The following is a 19624-nucleotide window of genomic DNA, read 5'->3' on the forward strand; positions in this document are numbered from 1 at the left end:
AATTCTAAGGGCAGAAAAACAGTACTTGTGCGCAATTTTTCAGTCACAGTTCAATGATTTTGATAGCTGGTGTTACATTTGCCTCATCTAGCGGAGTGGATAGAGATATTCTCGTAGCTCAGGGAGAATCACCGAGGTACTAAGTACCACCCAGAGGACAAAGACAGGCATCATTAACAAGGGCAAGTATCATGGCACATTTTATTGTGAGCTATGGCTGCATGATGAAGTTTGGTTTCCTGACAGACATAAATCACATTCACAGATTAAACTCATTTTCTGTGGCCTAAAGGAGCTTTTCTAGATTCAGTCATTAAATTTTTAGTTTAATCATTTTCATGTGTGGAAAAAATGATGTCTTCTACAGAGATGTAATGGTTATCCCTACTCCGGAGAAATTTACTGCATTATATTGCTGGGGCTTAATAGAGATTTAGGTTTCATGTGGGGAATAGACTGGAGATAAAATTTAATGGTGCATCGAACCACAGAGGTGGGTTGTCATCGTAAGTCATGTGAAAAAGCTGGGAGTGATGAGACTTGCTATCTTCTCCCTGAAAGAAAAATACAAAAAACCCAATTTCAAATAATACCGTCTACCATAAATTTTTATGTCTATGTACTTTTGCCTGTCACCAAGTATCACAGGAGATCATTTCATTCACTCTGAGACGTGTTGACTGTAAGTCTGTATTTAACACCCAAAGATGGCGACAGTCAAGCAGTGTCCTGTCAACCTAGGATTCCAAAAGATGCTCTTTCCCTCTTTGTACCTCACGATACAAGATATAAGCAGATGGGTTTAAATGATTGAGTGGGTTTTCCCTAAGATTTGATCCCCAGAATGAATCTCCAGACATCCTGAATGTCTCCATAAAAATGTATTCTTTTTTCCTCATTTTGGCCCCCAACGTTAACTAGCTTTTCCACACAGTGACTTTTGCTCTGTACGTTTTGTGTCTGTTTCCCCCCACCCCCCAACCCCCGCACAAAAACTGTTCAGTTCTGTGTTTCGTTTCTTGAGATACCTTCCAGGCAATTGCTCAGAACAGGGCTATCACACGGAACTTTCTGGGTGATAAAAATAGTCCGCATCTGTGCCGCCTGGTACTGTGGCCACTAGTCATGTGCAGCTTCTTGTCACCACTCGTGACGGGTGCAGCTCCAGAATGACGTTTTCCATCTCACTACATTTTAGTTAAAATGTAAATAGTCGCACGAGGCTACTGTATTGGATTGTGCAGTCTAGGTAATCGAGTGATAATATGTGCTTATTTTAAATATATTGTTCCTCTCAGTATAAAATTTATTACGTTCCCTTTGCATTTATTCTATTCTATTCTATTCTATTCTATTCTATTCTATTTTTTATTTTATTTTATTTTATTTTATTTTTTATTTTATTATTTTATTTTATTTTATTATTTATTTTATTTTATTTAATATTTATGTTATTTTATTTTCATCATCTTGAGGGCTTATTATGTCCCAGGCACTGTGCAGTGTTCCTCAGCACAGATACTCTTTTATTTTTTATAATTTGTATTTATTGCTGAACTCGAATTGGGTCCTGAGCCTTGTAGGAAGTGAGTTTTGACATCAGCGCGAACTGCAGATGACTTTTCTTGGAACTTCCGCATGAAACACCAAGGTTCTCTGAGCACTATGCCCCTGGCAGCTGGGGTGTGGCAGCTATGACTTGTGTCCTTCACAACCAGATGTGGGCAAGCTCTAGGTGCACAGTCAGTGGAACTCGTACCCGCAACTCAGTGGAAAATAAGTTACGAAAGGGACCATTCTGCCCCTCTTGTTTTGTCTTGTCCCAAGCTTCTTTTTGAGATTTTACACTCAAGAGGGGAAATTTTCTCCTAGTGGAATCAGAACCTGATACTGTAACATCAATGACATTTTTCACAGATACTCTGAAGTCCAAATCCCAAATTCCTACATACAGAAAGACACCGTTGAAAGCAATTTACTTGCAAGTATTCGGGTATTGTAATAACAGCTACGTAAATTTTTCAGAACATTTCTGCCTCATTGGATTAAGATCAAATTTATTAAAATATGTCTGAACCAATTAAGTAAATTGTGATATAATGTAAAGTACCAAACACCCACCCATGATAATAATTTCTATCCACATTTCACATCTGCAGTTAACTTGGAGCAGATGCTGTAAGACGTGACCCATTGTTTTATATTTGCATGTGACAACATGTTTTGATGTTTGCCTTTTAATTATAACATCCTGCCATGCAGGTTTTTCAAAGTACATGTGTGGTAAGTGTCAAAGCCTCCGTTAAAATTTTATTTCCAAAACCCTTTGTAGCATTTCCAATGATCCCATCTTTTTCCATACAGTTGACAGGGATCGACAGATTTGGGTGTTGAGAATGGGGTTGTGGATTCCATACCTTGGTTAATGGACACACGCACACATTTCCCTTGTGCCGTTTCCTGCAGACGAGATGATGAATCAAAATTGTCCATTTTTTATTTTTTTTTTGCGGAGGGAGCTTCTCTATAATTCATAGGAGGCGGCCGGTGGCAGTCTAGCCTTTCAGTGACGCTCCTGTGATTGACAAATGACAAGAGGAACTCTGATCAACGCTGTAGCACAGTCGCCGGAAAGAGCAGGTGGGATGCTTGGGCGCATCTCTGACATTTCTGTTTCCACTGAGCATGGAGGTGGAAGAGAAAGAAGCTTTCAGCAATCTCTTCTGTTAAGAAAGGTACTGATTTTCATTAGGCTCTATCTGAGTAAAACAGATGAAAATATAATGACTCTTGAGCTGGAATTGAACGAGAGGCATATTGGGGAGCACGGAAGCACAAACATCTTCCTACTACACTTTTTAAAGTTTATTAAAGTAAATATTTGCACAGAAACCATGGTTCAGTAGCAGAGGCAGGAAGGGAATAAAGGAAACACGTGAACATCAGATCTGGTGCCTGGTGGCCGCACGTGTTTCTAGACTTTCTAGAAACGTTTGCAGGCAATATGCCCAGGTGTGCCAGGGTACGGCTGTCTCTCCTTCATAGCATCTTTGATTCTCCCTTTCCTTCCTTCCTTCCTTTCTTCCTTCATCCGTCCGAAGCTGTTACTGGGCACATATTTATTAGGAGCTATATGAGGGCTCATATTCTTCCTCACCCACTCTTCCAACTGGGTCAGCAGGGTGCCTGTGGTGAGACCAGTACCAGGCTTCCGGGGGCCTCGCGTGGACCCCGGTGGGCAGACCTGGCCGTAGAATTCGGCAAAGAATGAACAGAGAACCAAAGATAATGCCTAGTCACAAAAGCAGAGTCAAGACTCAAACACACGGTCCAAATCCAAAGATTCTGAGTAAATAGTTAAAACCAGATTCTAGCAAAGAGATCACGAGCAGGGACAGAAGAACAGTAGGAGACACTGGTTGAGAGGGGTTGAAGGAGTGAGGAGTGGTTGGTGCCTTCCATGGATGTGTTTTACTTCTATACTGTCTCTGCAGCCTGTTAAGGGCATCAGAGTCCGTTTGGAAAGTGGGGAGAGATGAAAGTATATAATAAATGGTTTCTATCATCAAGGAGCCTTTGGTGTGGAAACATATTGCTTGTTGCTAGGGAGAAATCATCACATGTTAGAAAGATAATGACTAGATAGGGTCTAGCCGAGATAGAAATGATTATTAAGCCACAGGACACTCTTTATAGAGCATGCCTATCACTACTCCACGCATACGTGTTGCTGTTTTCTCTTCTTCTTTTTCTCACAGAGGCAACTCCTGGATCATCTCTCGAATTGCCCTGTGGTTGATCCACTTGGAGTGTTTTCAAAGCATAAATCATAGCATTGGATGGTGCTATGGCTTGGTTCTTCCAGCCCTCTTAACAAAGGAATCCGACTGACTCGGCAACAGTCCATTCATATGTTTTGGCTTCTGCTATTATGGCAGCTGGAACACACGCACACGCGCGCGCGCACACACACACAGACTGTGGCCCCGTTGTAGAGATCTGACCATCAGCTTGTCAGACAGACTGATTCCAAATTCTGAAATATGCCTCAGAAATATAAGAACGGAGTTTTCATCACCACTGGGAGCTCATTAACAATGTGGAGAAGAGAATCTTCTGGTTTAAATTATGCCTTTTATAAAAAAATTCTCCAGGTTATTTTTACACCCTGCAAGAACAATTAGAAAGTGGTTGGTGGTTAAAGATCAAACTGGAGAAGGAGAACACACCCTGTTTTGCACGTGCAAAATTAAAACTACCAGCCTCTACCAAATACATGTGCGCTTCTTTGGCAAAGATAGGTTTTGTATGTGTGTGCACACGGGTGTGTGTGTGTGTATGTATCATATAGTTTTGGCTTTCTTTCACAATAACAAAGATAGAGAAAATGGTGCCAAAGAGAATTGTCCGCCTTTTTCTTTACTTGCGATTAATTGAAACACATTTAAAATTTTTTTTCAAATGCAATAGCATGTGTGATGGATAATGACGGGTTCTTCCTGGATCACTCACTTTCGGTTCCAGGTTTTGACATTATTCTGCTAACTGGATTAGTTGTTAACTCCTGAGGGTGAAAGGCTCTTTGAAATTCCGATCAACTATATGGACCCTCTTCCTAGAAAAACGTATGTACACGTACCTGAAAAATTGGCTCACCAGGATTTATAAACCTGGATCTCCTCCACAGAACCAGAACCTAGATTGGGTCTGTAGTTCTCAGTCTGGTTCCCAGTCTAGAAGCATCAGCATCACTTGGGAGCTTGTTAGGAAGGCATATTTTTGGGTCCCACCCCAGAACCATTCAATCAGAAACTAGGGGTGGGCCTGGAAATTTATGTTGTAAAAGTGGGCGGGGGGCATACTGATGTATCTTGAAGTTTGAGGACTGCTGGTACAGGAATATGTTGTTGGTGTTAGGAATCTGCTTCTTAACTGAGCTGGTGCTCCTAGAGTGTGAACCTCTTGCTTATCCCTGGGCTGTAACGTCAAATGGGGGAGGAAGAGAACACGTATTTCGGGGTGGATCAAAACTAAGTTACCCATTTCCTTTGACATCATCGCAGGCCATGGGGAATCAACTTCTGCCCCATACAGAATGATGATCAGACTTAACATTCCTCATCTGCTTCTTGTTATGTGGACCCAACATAGTACCGAGCTGAAATAAGCTCTTAATTGTATTTAACGAATTTGGCCTTTGTAGAGGTATGTGTACATGCATTCTTAAACTCCATTTAGCAAAAAAGCCATACTAAAAAGGACAGTTTTAATTGGAAATGTGTGGAGATACATAGCAAACATTAGAAGAACTCTTGAGATTACCAGTATCCTATGATTTTTCTAGTCTTGATATATGGGAACACCTTGAGAGTTTGTGACTGTTGGTCCCCAAAGAAGTACTTTTGGGAGAGTGAGAAAAGCACAGGAATTAGAATCTGAAGAGCTTGGCTTGAGCCAGCTTCGTGGGTTATAGTAGGTGTGCAAACTCGAGCAATTTGCTTAAGTTCCCTGAGCCTCAGTTTCCTTATCTGTAAAATGGAGCTAATATTCTCTACCTCATAGATATATTAGGAGGACCAAATTTAATGCAGTGTCTAACACATAGTAGGTATTGCTCAACAACTATGTCTTCTTCGTCTTTCTCCATCTAGAATATTCTTCTCCCCTCTTCCCCCCTTCTCTACAGCTAGCACACTATATCAATACTACTGACATGAGGAGTTAGTCCAGAATAAACTTCCCAATGTTAAATCAGCTTGCTATAATGCAATTTTAAGGGATATTTCTATTAGTATATCTTTAAAAGAAAATGAAGGCTGAACATCTGCTTTAGTGATTTTCTAGATTAAAAACAGTCCTATATAAGTAGAGGTCTCAACTTTTGGCATCATGATATTACTGTAAAGAATATAAAACGGTTTAAAAGGCAGGAACTGGGGACTTTTGTCTTACTCTCATTTTGTAGAATAAACAGGACTAACTCATGCATCAGACATCATCTTTCAGTTGGAGTTGAAACCTTAGATCATTTATGCGCTTTGCTTCTATGAGAGCCCTTTTTGAAAATGGCTTTCGGATGGGACAAGGGAGAGGTTATCGGGTGACTTCTTAGAATGCTTTCAAACAACACATGTCTCTGAAACCCTAGGATAATGGACCATCTTGCTGCTCAGTACATGTTCTACAGGGACCGTCAATATGGGTCACACCTGGGAGTGGTTCAAAAATGCAGAATCTTAGGCCCATCGTCAAACCTACAAAACCAGAATCTGCATTTTAACAAACTCCGCAAGTGATTTGTACTCATGTTAAAATTGAAGAAGTGCTCTGTCTGACATTCTCTTTTGACACTGGGTGAGCTCATCGTGTCATTTCGCCCACTTGTGATAAATTAAGGAGAATCTTCCGAGGCTGTTTGAATGAGTCTTCCTTTGAATGGAAGGAAAGAAAACCCAAATATTATTGAGCACTTCCTACAGCCTCTCGATGGACCTAAAATTTGAACTCAGGTCTAAGATCTTCTCATTAATTCATATTACTTAAGGCACATAAAGAGGCATGAGTTTGGAATTCACAAAACCTGGAAGATATACCGCTAAGCAAGAGTGTGGAGCAGGGTGTTGGTTTATGGTGCCCGTACATCACCTTCTTGTGCCCTCTCTTTCCCATCCTGTAACCCCATGTTCTTCTTTCTTGTGTTTCATTCTTATTGGAGACTTCCCTGAGCAATGACAGTAGCATATCAACGAAGGGAGTTGCCTTCGTTAGAGATTTTTATTATAGCCTTTTAAAAATGAAGTCCCCAAAGTCTTAAAACCCAAAACTGTGAGGTTCTAGGCATCATAATGGATCGGGCTTTGGGGGTAAGGACCCTTGTCTTGAACTCTTTTAAAACATCCTAGGAAGGTGTTGATTGAATTGTACAGTCTGTTTAAAACCCAAGAACTATACTTTGTGTCAGAGATGTAAGGAAAGGCTGCCATATCCATGACACTTGAAGTCGATTTTCTTCTTGGGTATACCATCTTGTAAGATTTCCATGAGCAGAAAGCTAGAGTGTACCCAAATTTGTAATGTAGCTGGTGCCCCCTGCTGGAATAGGGCTGCTTAAATTTGCATCTTTGGGGGCATCTGTGCCAGAAGCCCTGTTCAGACACCGTTTGCCAACATAGCCTACGGGTATCTGGGTAAGTCATTTAATTAACCTCTCTGCTTCAGTTCTCTGACATGTAAGAGTGGGATAACAATAGCAGCCAATCCTAAATTTCTTGTTGAAAGGTAGAATTAATTAGGGATGACAGTAAAATACTTTATGAAACCGGGGTACTAAATAGTGATAAATGTTTGAACATGCCTCCAGTATCCTTATGGCAGGAAAATGGCAACGCGATATGTATTATTATTAAACCCAACGTTGCTAATTTTATTCTCACTACTTTCCGAGTTGAAATGCATACATGCACCTCACACATCCCAAATGATATTATGTAAGCTGAAGATTTTGACTGATAATGGGCTGTAGTGCACAGTTGTGGGTGAAGAAAGTGCTTCCAATGGAGAGACAGAATAACTCAAGCCAGTAAGAACATCTATGTGTAACAGGCACATGACTTTGGAAATCTCTTCTTTTCTTCATTGAAGTATAGTTGCAATACAATATCATATTAGTTTCAGGTATACAGCATCGTGATTTGAAGTTTATAGGCATTGCAAAATGATCACCCTAATACGTCTAGTTACCACTGGTCACCATATAAAGTTGATGCAATATTATTGACTATATTTCCCATGATGTACTGTCTGGCATGGAAATCTCTTTTGATTTGTGCTCTTTAATGATTGGGCTCTTATGCCTTACCATTAAAGTCAGAGTGCCATTAGAGTCCCAAAGAATGAATTCCACTTGAAGAAGAAAGGGAGTATGAAATTGAAAATAACCTCCCTAACACAGGAAAAAGAGTCCCCTCTCTCTCTGACCAAGCAGCTGATGAGAAAAGGAAAAGAGAACGCGTTACAGCAAAAGGTTCAAAAGGGGTGTTCTCTTTTCCATTCTTGAATGGGAACCCCAGTGGGGAGAGGCAGACGGAGGTAGGGCAAATATCTAGGAACCTTCTGGAAGTGGTGGCTGTAGCTGGGAGGCTGCTTGACTCCAGGAGAAGCTATGCTCATTTTTGCATCCAGCAAAATGCACTCTTAGCAGAAGCACTGAGGCAAAACAGTCTTCTGGTTCCCATTGCCTGTGTATGGTGTGCTAGAGATTTTTAAAATCCCTTTAGAAAGTGGTGAAGGAAGGAATGATCCTGGGCTTGAGACCAAAGGAGGATGTGCGACAGGTGGCTGCGACCATCGGTCTCAGTAAGGAGAGCCATCACAGTGCCCAGTGTCATGGAACCAATAACATCACAGTGACTGTGGGCTGAGGGACGAGACCAGATCGCTTACCCAGAGCAGAGACTTGAAAAGGTTATAGTTTTGTACAGCCTTGCTCTCTGGCCGCTCATGCCACAGCAAGAATATGGAAAGTCTGCCCCCAAAATACCCAGATGTTGTCTAGGAGAGGAGCAAGAAGATATACTGAACACTGAGGGTTTAGTTTAAAAAGTATGTAAGTTATTGGAACAGACTAAATTGAGCAGATTGAGCGATTAGATACATTCCAGCAATTCTATTTCTGGGCATTTACCTGAAAAGAAAACACTAACTCAAAAAGATATATGTACCCCCATGTTCATTGCAGTACCTAAGGCATGGGGGCAGCTTAAGTGTCTATGCATGGATGAATGGACAAGGAAAATGTGCCACACATATACAATGAAATTTTATTCAGCCATAAAAAAGAGTGAAATCTCGCCTTTTGCCACAACATGGATGGGCCTTGAGGACATCATGCTAAATGAAATGAGTCAGACGGAGAAAGACAAATACAGTAGGGTGTCATCAGTATATGGAATTTAAAAACCAAACTATAGAAACAAAAATCAAGCTCACAGATACAGAGGGCAGATTGGTGATAATCTAGAGGTAGGGACTGGCGGGGGTGGGGGGTGAGTGGCGAAGGTAGTCAAAAGGCACAAATTCCAGTTATAAAATAAGACATGAGGATATCATGTACAATGATGACTACAGTTAATAATATGGTAGTGTAGGGGCACCTGGGTGGCTCAGTCGATTGGGCGGCCGACTGCGGCTCAGGTCAAGATCTCGGGTCTGTGAGTTCGAGCACCGCGGCGGGCTCTGTGCTGACAGCTCGGAGCCTGGCGCCTGCTTCGGGTTCTGTGTCTCCCTCTCTCTCTGCCCCTTCCCTGCTTGGTGTCTGTCTCTCTCTCTCTCTCAAAAATAATAAACATTAAAAAAAATTTTTTTTAAATAAAAAAATAATAATATTGTAGTGTATGTTTGAAAGTTGCTGAGGGAGTAAATCTTAAAAGTTCTCCATAAGAAAAAAATTATACCTAAGCGTGATGGATGTTACCTGAATTTATTGTGGTTATCATTTCACAATGTGTACAAGTATCAAATCATTACGTTGCTTGCCTGAAACTAATAAGTACAATGTTATATGTCAATTACATATCAATAAAAAAATAACAGGATCAAAATGTTTGCTGTGACTTAACATTTTTCTAGAGATATAAGCTGATGCAGCCTGGTAAGAGAATGAAGTTAAAGAAATTAAAATTGGAAAAGGGGGAGGCACAATTTTGTTTACTGGCAGATTGCATGATACCATATCTAGACAAATCCTACAGAATTGACTGAAAAACTTTAGAACAATAGTAGGGGCATTTGGAACTAATATATAGAATATACACAGAATCTATATAGGAAAAGAAGCCCAAATATATGATATCATTGCAAAAGAGAAACCATCTTACAGTATATTTAATAAGACATGTGCTAAAAGCAGCAAGATTTTATTTCTGGACTTCATTAGCCTGTTTCATTGATTTCTTTAATAATACTTGTGCCACTTTTAATCATTCTAGATCCAATAACGTATTTTAAAATTAGGTAAACCTGGTCCTGTCTAGATTTCCATCAATAGGAGACTTGCTTTCTTTATGCCATCTACTACTCTTCATCCATAAAAACCACCTTGGGTTTTTTTTAAGTAACGATGTAAAATTATGTCTTGTATGTCCAGTGAAATAAACAAGGCACAGAAAGTTTTGCGCAGTTGTGCAAAAGCAGGCATAAAGTGTAGACACATATTTAGAATGAATAGGGTATCCCCGGAATGATTGGAAAAACAAACAAACAAACAAACTGGTAACGTGGCTTCCTCTGGGGAAGGGACTGGAAACTAGCAGACAGGGACAGGAGAAAGTCCCTGTTATTGTAAAAAGCTCTGTTTCTTTGGATTTACAAACCATACAGATATGTTACTTATTCCAAAATAGGTAAATTTAACTTTGAAATATGATGATCGTCTCTACATAATAATCCTTTAAATCTACTTTTTTTTTGTATTAAAAACTTTTAATTCATTAGGCTTCTTGTAGATACTGTTTGCTCTCATCCTACCCCTCCACCGCCCCCACCCCCGGGGAAAGGACACAAGCACTGAAACACTCCAACAATGACTTTCCACAGCACTTCATTACATTTCGTTTTACTAAATTAAATTTTACAATGATTCTGGCTTTGCCTTAGCTGAGTTATACACACATGTGATATTTACAATGAGCAACACATAGTTTATCAGTTTGCAGTAAAGCAAAGGGAGCAATTGTGTGTCACCTTGTCCTTAATCAGAAATATCATCTCTCACCAATGGGTTTGTCAGGTTGAAAAAATCAAAGTCAATGTAAATCCCACATCTTCCTGCTCCGTATTCTCATCCTCGTCCTCTTGCTCTGTGAATCTTAGGTAAGTATGTTTGTAAACATTTTGCACCATGTTAGTTTTTATATAATTGCTTTTCATGGTATAATCCCACAAAATCTCAAAACTTGTCCCTGTATCACTTGCACTGTGTTTCACCTCTGGTTATGGAATTTCTAAGGGCAAAACTAGCTCTTTCAAAATTATGATTGATATGCTATTTTCTTCTGTGATTTCTTCCAAATGTCATTGGAATGCAATATATTCTTCTAATGAATAAGATCGCTACTATTCTCATGATACAGTATGTGAAATCTACAACGGAAAGTTAATATCACAATGCCTAAAACATTTGTTGAAGTTTTCACCCAATTATCAGGGAAAAGTGGGTTTCAAATAACCTGTTAAGCCCTCAGATGCTCTGTTTTCTCCTTTGACCTGTTCCCCAAATTTAGATGTAACTTTTAAACCATGAAAAGGATATTTTTAAATTTTAAGAGTTGTGATTTGTTGTTTATCCTGTTTCCTTTTGTATCCACTGTTCCCCCGTATCTCTCCATCCCCCATCCACAAGCAATTCTTCAGCTTCCTTGACCCTACAAGACTGTCTCACACCTCCGTACTGGGGTAGACCCAGGTTGCAATGTGCCCTCTTTAGGGAAAAGAACACAAAGATAGAGAGTCAGTACAAAAGCAGATATTTGTTAAGATAGAAATCGCACCCTAAAATATACATTTAAAAAAGCCGACAAAAATTTTACAAACATCATAAACACCAGAGAAATAGGATTGATTAATTGCCAAACACACCTTTATGCCATTTTATTTCCCTCCTAATTTTCTGACTTCTTGTTCTTTGACTTGTCACGTGGCAACTAATTTGAAAAAACAGGTTCTATTGAGAAAACAGGAAAACAAAGACGCAATTCAGTCTTTTTTTCTAGCATGGTTGACTGAAATAAATTAGAATAGTTATTTCTAGTTTCCCAACACATCACTGGTCACACGTAAACTTTTTGGATTATTGTCAAATTTGAGTAACCTGCTATGGACTTTCTTTCCCGCCAGAGCCGTCAGGGTGCAAGTTGTACACCCACGGAAGTGGGATATTAGAAGTTTTCACCATATTTGTCAACGTCAGCAAGAAATTGAAATCTTCCCAAATGTTCATAGGATTTACTCTCTTGTATTAGGTGAGATTATCCTACCGCCTTTCAAAAAGCTACTCATCGGTTCATTTTTCAAATCTCTCATCCTTTCAGTGAACTACAGCTTTTTGCAGGATCTGAATTGCTGTTGCTACAACTTGCTTCTCAACGTCATGGTAATTTCTGTTGATTTCATTGCCAATTTGTGTCACTTTTGGCTTTCATTTCGTTAATTTTTCTGAATTTCTCTCAGTTCTTTAATAATAAATTTAAAGATGACAAACGAAGGTACCAGAAGGATCTGTAAAAAACACCATTCGGATTATACGTCCTCCGCTTAAGATCCTTTAATGCTTCCTATTTTAATTAGCATTAAGTTGGAAGCACATGGCCCTGCCTTCCTCTCGCCTCACCTCTGACCACACCTTCTCTCTGTTCCTCAGGCTCCAGCCCCTTCAACTCCCTTTGGGGCCTTGAACGTATTAAGTTTTGTCTACATTCCTGGTAGCACACCTGCTCTTTCCTATTCCTGGGACCTTTTGTCTTTAGATTTCTGTGTTGAAGACTCTTTTTCATTTTTGTGGATCTGTTGAGTGAACTTTTCCTGGTCACTCTTTCTGAGCAAACCATTGGCTTCCTATCATTTCATTAAACATTTTATTCTTTGGATAACACTAATGGAATATCTTCTAAACCTCTCTTACTCATCTGTTGCTTAGATTATGTGTTTTGCTGTTAATCGTCTGTCACCCTGGCTGGACGGCCAGTTTTTTGAAGACAAGGACCCCGTCTACTCACTGATTCTCCTCAGGACCATGCATAAGCCTGGGACAAGATAGGCAGCCGGTAAGTAGTTGTTGAACGAGTGTGTATGTGATGAAGGGATACTTCAGCCCAGTCAAACTTGGACAATTCTTCACGCGGAAACCTTTTGGAGATTCACACTGAATATTAGTGTTTTGAAGGTTCTGAGACTTTCTCAAATAAAGAAATCGGTGTCACTTGAAGAGTTTCATAAATGTATTTAACCACAGAAGCTTTTTTTTTTGAAACATATTACCATCTCACGTTTTGGAAATTTCATGTAAACCTTGATAATTAGAGAATTTTTTTAATGCAAAAGGAACTCGATGCTATTTCAGAGTTACCAATGTAAGACTTGAGAGGAAAGGTATTGGATGATAGATAATTCCTTCCTAACTCTTACCTATCCATTCGCTCATTCAACAAGCATTTCTTGAGTGCTTACTGCGTATGGTAATGATGTAATGCTCCAGAAACGCAATGATTGGCATGGCAGTCACAATGTTTGCTCTTAAAGCCTGAGCACATAAGATGACGGTGTGAGTAGCACCTTGCTCCATAGGAGTAGTTTGAAGGAGCCCTTAACTCAGTCTTAGGGGTCTGGGAATCTAAGCCAAGGTCTGTAGGATCTTGCCTAGACATTCGCCAGAGGAAGATCTACAGAAGATCCCACCGAGCATGGAGAACGGTGTGTGCCCAGAGCTGGAAGCAGGACGCTCCGGAGCATTTGGGGGAGGGGGGGAGGGAGGATTGAGAAAAGCCCCATATGGTTGAGCAGAGAGTGTGGGGGGGGGATTGATGAGAACTGAGGACAGAGAAGTAAGCGGTGGCCAGTTCACACAGAGGCGACCTGAAATCATTGATCTATTTCCTGGCCTACTAACCCGAATGTCAATTTATTTTGACTCGATATTTCTATGGCTTTACCGTATCACTGGGCACTTAGTAAAAATTGGGCGCAGTGTTGTGAAATGGATGAAGTCAAAGAGGTTGAAGACCAGAAGAACCTTTCAGGACATTGCCGGGGTGGGGGCAGGGGGGATAGCTGCTCTCGGGTGTCTCGTGATGAACGAGTTCATTTACTACTTGCTAGCAAGCAACTTTCTGCGGCTGCCGGGAAAACACATCACAGAAATGATAGTAATTGCAGGCCTTTCTGGTGGAGCAAATGGCCAGAGTTACACTCTCAGGAAAAGGGAGCAGCCATCCCTGACACAGTTGGGAATCTCTTTTCAGTGTTCGAGCAATTCCAAGTGTCAGACTCATTTGACATTTCAGAGTGCACGATGTGGAACAAGTGGTAAATGGCGGGGGGTGGAGGGAGCCTAAGAGGAGGAACGTGTAGATGCTGCACACTTGTTTCCACAGTCAGTGGCCAATAAATGATGTCTAGACTCTGTCCCTTGCTCCCATCTGGAGACTTCTGCTGTTCTTACATAATAAATGAATCGAAGGAAAACAGTTATTGGTGGGAGAAACAGCAGGGCCTTCACATTTTGGCTTCCTTATGTTATGCTGCCAACAGGAAGGCAACTATTCGAAGGGAGCCAATGAACACTTTATGAAAACTGCTTTCATCCCAGACTTTCTTACCTTCCCGACTAGCCAAGTCACTTTTGGGTAGCTCAACCCTTCTTATTTTGGCCTGGGCCCAGGGCTTTCTTATACTCTGAGAATTCACATGAAGAATATTATATAAACTTTCTGTGAGTAGTTTCTTCAGAGCTTGAAACCAAAGAAATATGTAAGCATTTTATTATCTCTTTATGGTGATTTCGTCTGCGTAAGCGAGCGTACTTTTCTAAGGGGAAGAAAAATACGGGTTTTGTTGGGGAGAGGGAGAGGTCAAGAAAGAGCTTGTTCCTTGTGAAACTGCTTCTATGAAGAAATAAAACAAGAAGGATGGTTTTGAAGAGAATGTCCGACTTCCTCCCCTGCCTTTGACAGCTCCTTACCATTTGGGTAAATCACATCTTTTTCTGTTTTATAGAGTTTTCTTTGTTGGCCAAATTCTTGCCTAAAACAACAAAAAAAGGCTATTTATTTGCTGAGTTCTTCCTAAGAGAAAGGGCATTGTCAAAGCGTAAGGGCACTGGGCCCCGGACAGGAACCTGGGTCTTCAGACTGGTCATATGGAGGCTCCTGGAGATTTCCACAGTGTTCTGTGACTCCCTGGGGCTCCCATCTTCTGCATCTTCGCATGATTGGAAAGAGGGAAGCTGCGGGGGGCTCTGAGAACTGTTTTTGAGCTGGTGTGGCCCTGGCTCAGGTACCGTGCATCTGTGGTTGACCCTGGGCTCTTGAAGGTGCAGGTGGGAGTGTACCTATAAGGTCAAGCGTTGTGTTCAGGATTTAATTCTGTCAAACGACTACCTCTTCTTACACATCTATAACTCTGTTTATGTTGCTACTTTGGGGGCATGTGACCTAGTTTGATGGGGGATGACTTAAAAGCATAAAACCCTTGTTTATTTTTGTTCAAGTCATGTGACAGCGGCACTCAAGATCCAATAACATAAGGCTTTGTGTCTAATTTGTATGTTTCTGCGTCTGTTTGTTTGTTTTAGGCTGTCATGAGTCTAGAACAGGAGAGCAGCTGTTACTAAGACTTACCTCGTCCTCCAAATTCTAGGTGTTGATGCTGCTATAGGTTTCCTGTACATTTAGCTGTTTGAGGTAAGCTATTAACACTCTTGCATGTATATTTTATAGAATGATCTCTAAAATTGTAGTGTTTTAATGAGGTTGACAACTATAATAATAAAACATGTTGTGATCTCAAGAGCAAGGGGAGTGTTTCGCTCATTACTGAATTCCTAATGTTGAAGATGAAACCTGGTATTAGATAGAACTCAATAAAAAGACGTGGTTGCCGTTGTTCAGTCTGACTTAGAGTAGCTTCGCCAAGAATTTGACCCTGAGACAGAGATTTGAATGCATGTAGCTGTGTTTGTTTGTTTGTTTGTTTGTTTGTTTGTTTTGTTTTGCTTTTTGAGGTGGGGTGGTGGGCCGGGTGTTGATAAGAGGAGCAGGGAAGTGACATGGGAAGGGAAGACAGCCAATAAAAGTGCGCATTATTCAGTCTACTGAAAGCGTGGGCAACTGGAACTTAATCCCACGGAGAAACTCAGGGATATATTGCAAAACATACACCTTCGAGCCTTCCCACGCCAAATGCAGCAGAGCTGGTGGAATTAAATAAGTTGTGGAAGTTGATTAAGGGCTACTCCCTGGGGCGTTCGTTCCCCTCACTTCCCACCTGTGTTGCTGTGACCAGAGTGGCTTTCCATGGTTCGGGAACTAAATGTCTCCTGGAACAAAGAGGTAGACAGAGGTGGTTAAAAATCCACAGCCACACTGACTGGCCAAGGGATGCACACAGGGCTCTGACAGTGTCTGCTCAAGTTTATTTATTTATTTCTTTTTAAGTGAAGGAAGATGCTCATTAGAGAGAGAGAGAGAGAGAGAGAGAGATCAGGAAGGGGCAGAGAGAGGGAGACAGAGGATCCAAAGCAGGCTCCTTGCTGTGAGTACAAAGCCCAATGTGGGGCTTGAATTTGTGACTGTGAGATCATGACCTGAGCTGAAATCAAGAGTCGGCCACCTAACTGACTGAGTCACCCAGGTGCCCCTGATTTACCATTTCTTAAACAAACAAACAAACACTGGAATTTCAACGGGTCTTGCATTAAATCTGTAGGTAACTTTGGACAGTATTGCCATCCAAACAATATTGAGTGTTCTACTCTATGAACATTGGATGTTTTTCATTTACTTACATCTTCTTTAATTTCTTTCAGCAATTTTTTTAGTTTTCAGTGTACCCAATTTTTCATCTATTTAATTAAATTTATTTTGAGGCACTTTTTCCTTTGAATGTTATTGTAAGTGGAATTGTTCATTTCCTTTGTGGATGATTATCACTGGTGCATACAAACACTGATATTTGTGTGGTTGAATCCTATACCCTGCTCTTTGCTGAATTATCTGTTAATTCTAGATTTTGTGTGGCTTGGGGATTTTCTATATATGGGATCGTACCATCAGCAATAAAGGTAATTTTACTTCTTCCTTTCCCATTTGGGTACCTTTTATTATTATTTTCTTGCTTAATTTATTTCGCTAGAACTTGTGCTGCAATGTTGAATAACAATGATGAAAACAGGGATTCTTGTCTTGATCCTGTCATTAGGGGAAAGTTGCCAGTCTTTCACCATCGAGTACGATGTTAGCTGCGGGTTTATCAGGAATGCTTTTATCATGGTTATCTGAGTGTCTATTATGGAAGCATGTTTGATTTTGTGAAATGTTTTTTCTTCATTTCTGTCGAATGAGATGATCATGTGATATTTTCCTTCATTCTATTAATGTTATTTATTACATTGACTGATTTTTTTCTTATGTTGAAACATACTTGCCCTCCAAAGTTTTGTACATTATAGGACATTATGAGGAATGTGGAAAGACCACTTATAGAATTGGAGAAAATATATTCAAATCATATATCTAAAAAGGGTCTAGTGTCCAAAATATATAAGGGACCCTTGCAACTCAATAACAAAATAAACAACCTAATTAAGAAACGGGCAAAGAACAACAATAGACGGTTTTCCACAGAAGACATACAACAGACTTGTTTATAGAGAACGAGCACTTGAAAAGATCTTCAACAGCATTAGTCATCCAGGAAATGCAAATGAAAAACTCAGTGAGATACCACTTTTTGCCATGAGGATGGCTAGGGGAAAAAAAAAGAAAGAATAATAGCAAGTGTTGAAGACGATGTAGGAAACATGGATCCACTGTATGTTGCTCTTTGGAATATAAAATGATTAAGCCACTGTGGAGAAACATGCGGTGGTTCTTAAAAAGTTCAACACAGGGCTGCCTGAGTCAGTTAATCTTTTGAGTCTTGATTTTAGCTCAGTTTATCTCCCAGTCTATGGGCTCAAGCCCCGCGTCGGACTCTGCACTGACAGTGTGGAGTCTACTTGGGATTCTCTCTCTCCCTTTCCCCCTTCACTCTTGTGTGGGTGTGTTCTCTGTCTCTCAAAATACATAAACATTAAAAAACATAATGTTAAAAGAGGTGGCAGCATGAAATTGCCATAGAACTCAGCAATTTCATTTCTACGAAGAGACCCCAAAGAATTGAAAGCGTAAACAGACACTTGTACGTGAATGTTCGTGTCGGCACTGTTCACAATAGCCAAAAGGTGGAAACAGCCCAAATGTCCATGAGTAGTTGAGTGTATAAACAAATTGTAGTGTAGTACAAAGTGTCGTGTAGTGTAGTATCCAAATAATGGGATATTTCCTCAGCCCTACAGAGGAATTAAATATCGATACACGCTACAATGATGATGGGATGATGGAGTTCAAAAATATTATGCTAAGTGAAAAACCATAGACAAAAGCGTATAGATTGTATGATTCTATTTATTTATTTATTTATTTATTTAAATGTTTACTTATTTATTTTGAGAAAGAGGCAGCACTAGCAGGGGAGGGGCAGAGAGAGGGGGAGAGACAAAGAATCACAAGCAGACTTCACACTGTCGGCACAGAGTCCGATGCCGGCCCACACTCACAATCCATGAAATCATGACCTGAGCTGAAATCAAGACTTGGGTGCTCAACTGATTGAGCCACCCAGGGTCCCCTGTACGATTCTATTTATATGAAATATCCAGAATAGGTAAATTCACAGAAACCGTAAGCAGATTGGTGGTTGCCGGGAGCTAGGAGTTAGGGGAAAGAGAAGTAATTGCTTAATCGGCACAGGGTTTTATTCTGGAACAATGAAAATTCTTTCAAACTAGATAGAGGTGGTGGTTGAGCAACACTGTGAATGTACTAACTGTCACCAAATTGTTCGCTTTAAGATGGCTAATATTATGTTATATGAATTCGACTTCAAAAAAAATAAAAAATATATTTATTATAATTATAAGCTGACTTATCCTGATATCTCACGTATCAGGCATTTTTTTTTTTGAAAACTATCATCCAAAATACAGTTACATTCTGGGTGATTTGAGTTAGCCATTATTTTTCCACATAATTTTTGCCTCTATTTTTGTGACTATTTGGGAACCAAATAAGTTTGTGTTTTTGTTTTTGTTTTTTTTTTTGCAGAGGAAAACGTGTTCTTAAAATGATCTTAATCCATCTTTGACTGTGGCAAATCAGAGGGCTGGGCTTCCGTAGTCCTTTTGGTCTATGTTGCGAACAAGATGCTTTCTGAAGCTGAGAGAAAGAAAAAGAAAGGGGATTAAGAAAGAAAGAAAGAAAGAAAGAAAGAAAGAAAGAAAGAAAGAAAGAAAGAAAGAAAAAAATAGAGAGAAAGCAAGAAAGCAAGAAAGAAAGAAAGGAAGAAACTGGATGAGTTTTCTGAACATAACAGTTAAATGCTACTGATTGTCATTAGATTTTCCTTAATCAATGATGACTTTCCATTTAAACATAAAACTTACATTGCATTTACAGTACACCTGGTTTTAACCATAAAAAAAAAATTAGTAGTAAGATGTTTAAGTGAATTCAGTTAATGCGTAGGCTTAAATACCTAACTCTCTGCACATCCATGGTGATTTATAGACAAAAGGCTTGGGTATGGCCATAGGTTCACCTCAAGCCCACCTGCCCACCTGGGAAAAAATGCCGGGAACCTCATCTATTCATCAGCTGCCAGCTTTTCAAGGCATCTCTGCTGTGGTCTTCTTTGCGGAAATCCGTTAGAGAAATCAAGGGAGAAGAGCGAATTACCACGCTAGCTGTGGTTTCCTACAGCGTCGTGTGAAACATCAAATTCCTGAATCTTTTTACGTGAGAGATGACATTCCACG

At 40.1% G+C, this 19624-nt stretch overlaps 1 long non-coding RNA gene across 1 annotated transcript; it reads left to right on the plus strand.

Annotated features, from left to right (window-relative positions):
• Positions 1 to 12085: 12085 nt before the first annotated feature.
• LOC122230764 lies at positions 12086 to 19011 on the plus strand. The gene is made up of 4 exons (XR_006207838.1): positions 12086 to 12148; positions 12692 to 12818; positions 15344 to 15452; positions 18915 to 19011. It is a non-coding gene; the product is annotated as an uncharacterized LOC122230764 (long non-coding RNA).
• The last annotated feature ends 613 nt before the right edge of the window (positions 19012 to 19624 follow it).

The sequence above is a fragment of the Panthera tigris genome, chromosome A1, assembly GCF_018350195.1.
Source record: "Panthera tigris isolate Pti1 chromosome A1, P.tigris_Pti1_mat1.1, whole genome shotgun sequence".
Lineage (NCBI taxonomy): Eukaryota > Metazoa > Chordata > Mammalia > Carnivora > Felidae > Panthera > Panthera tigris.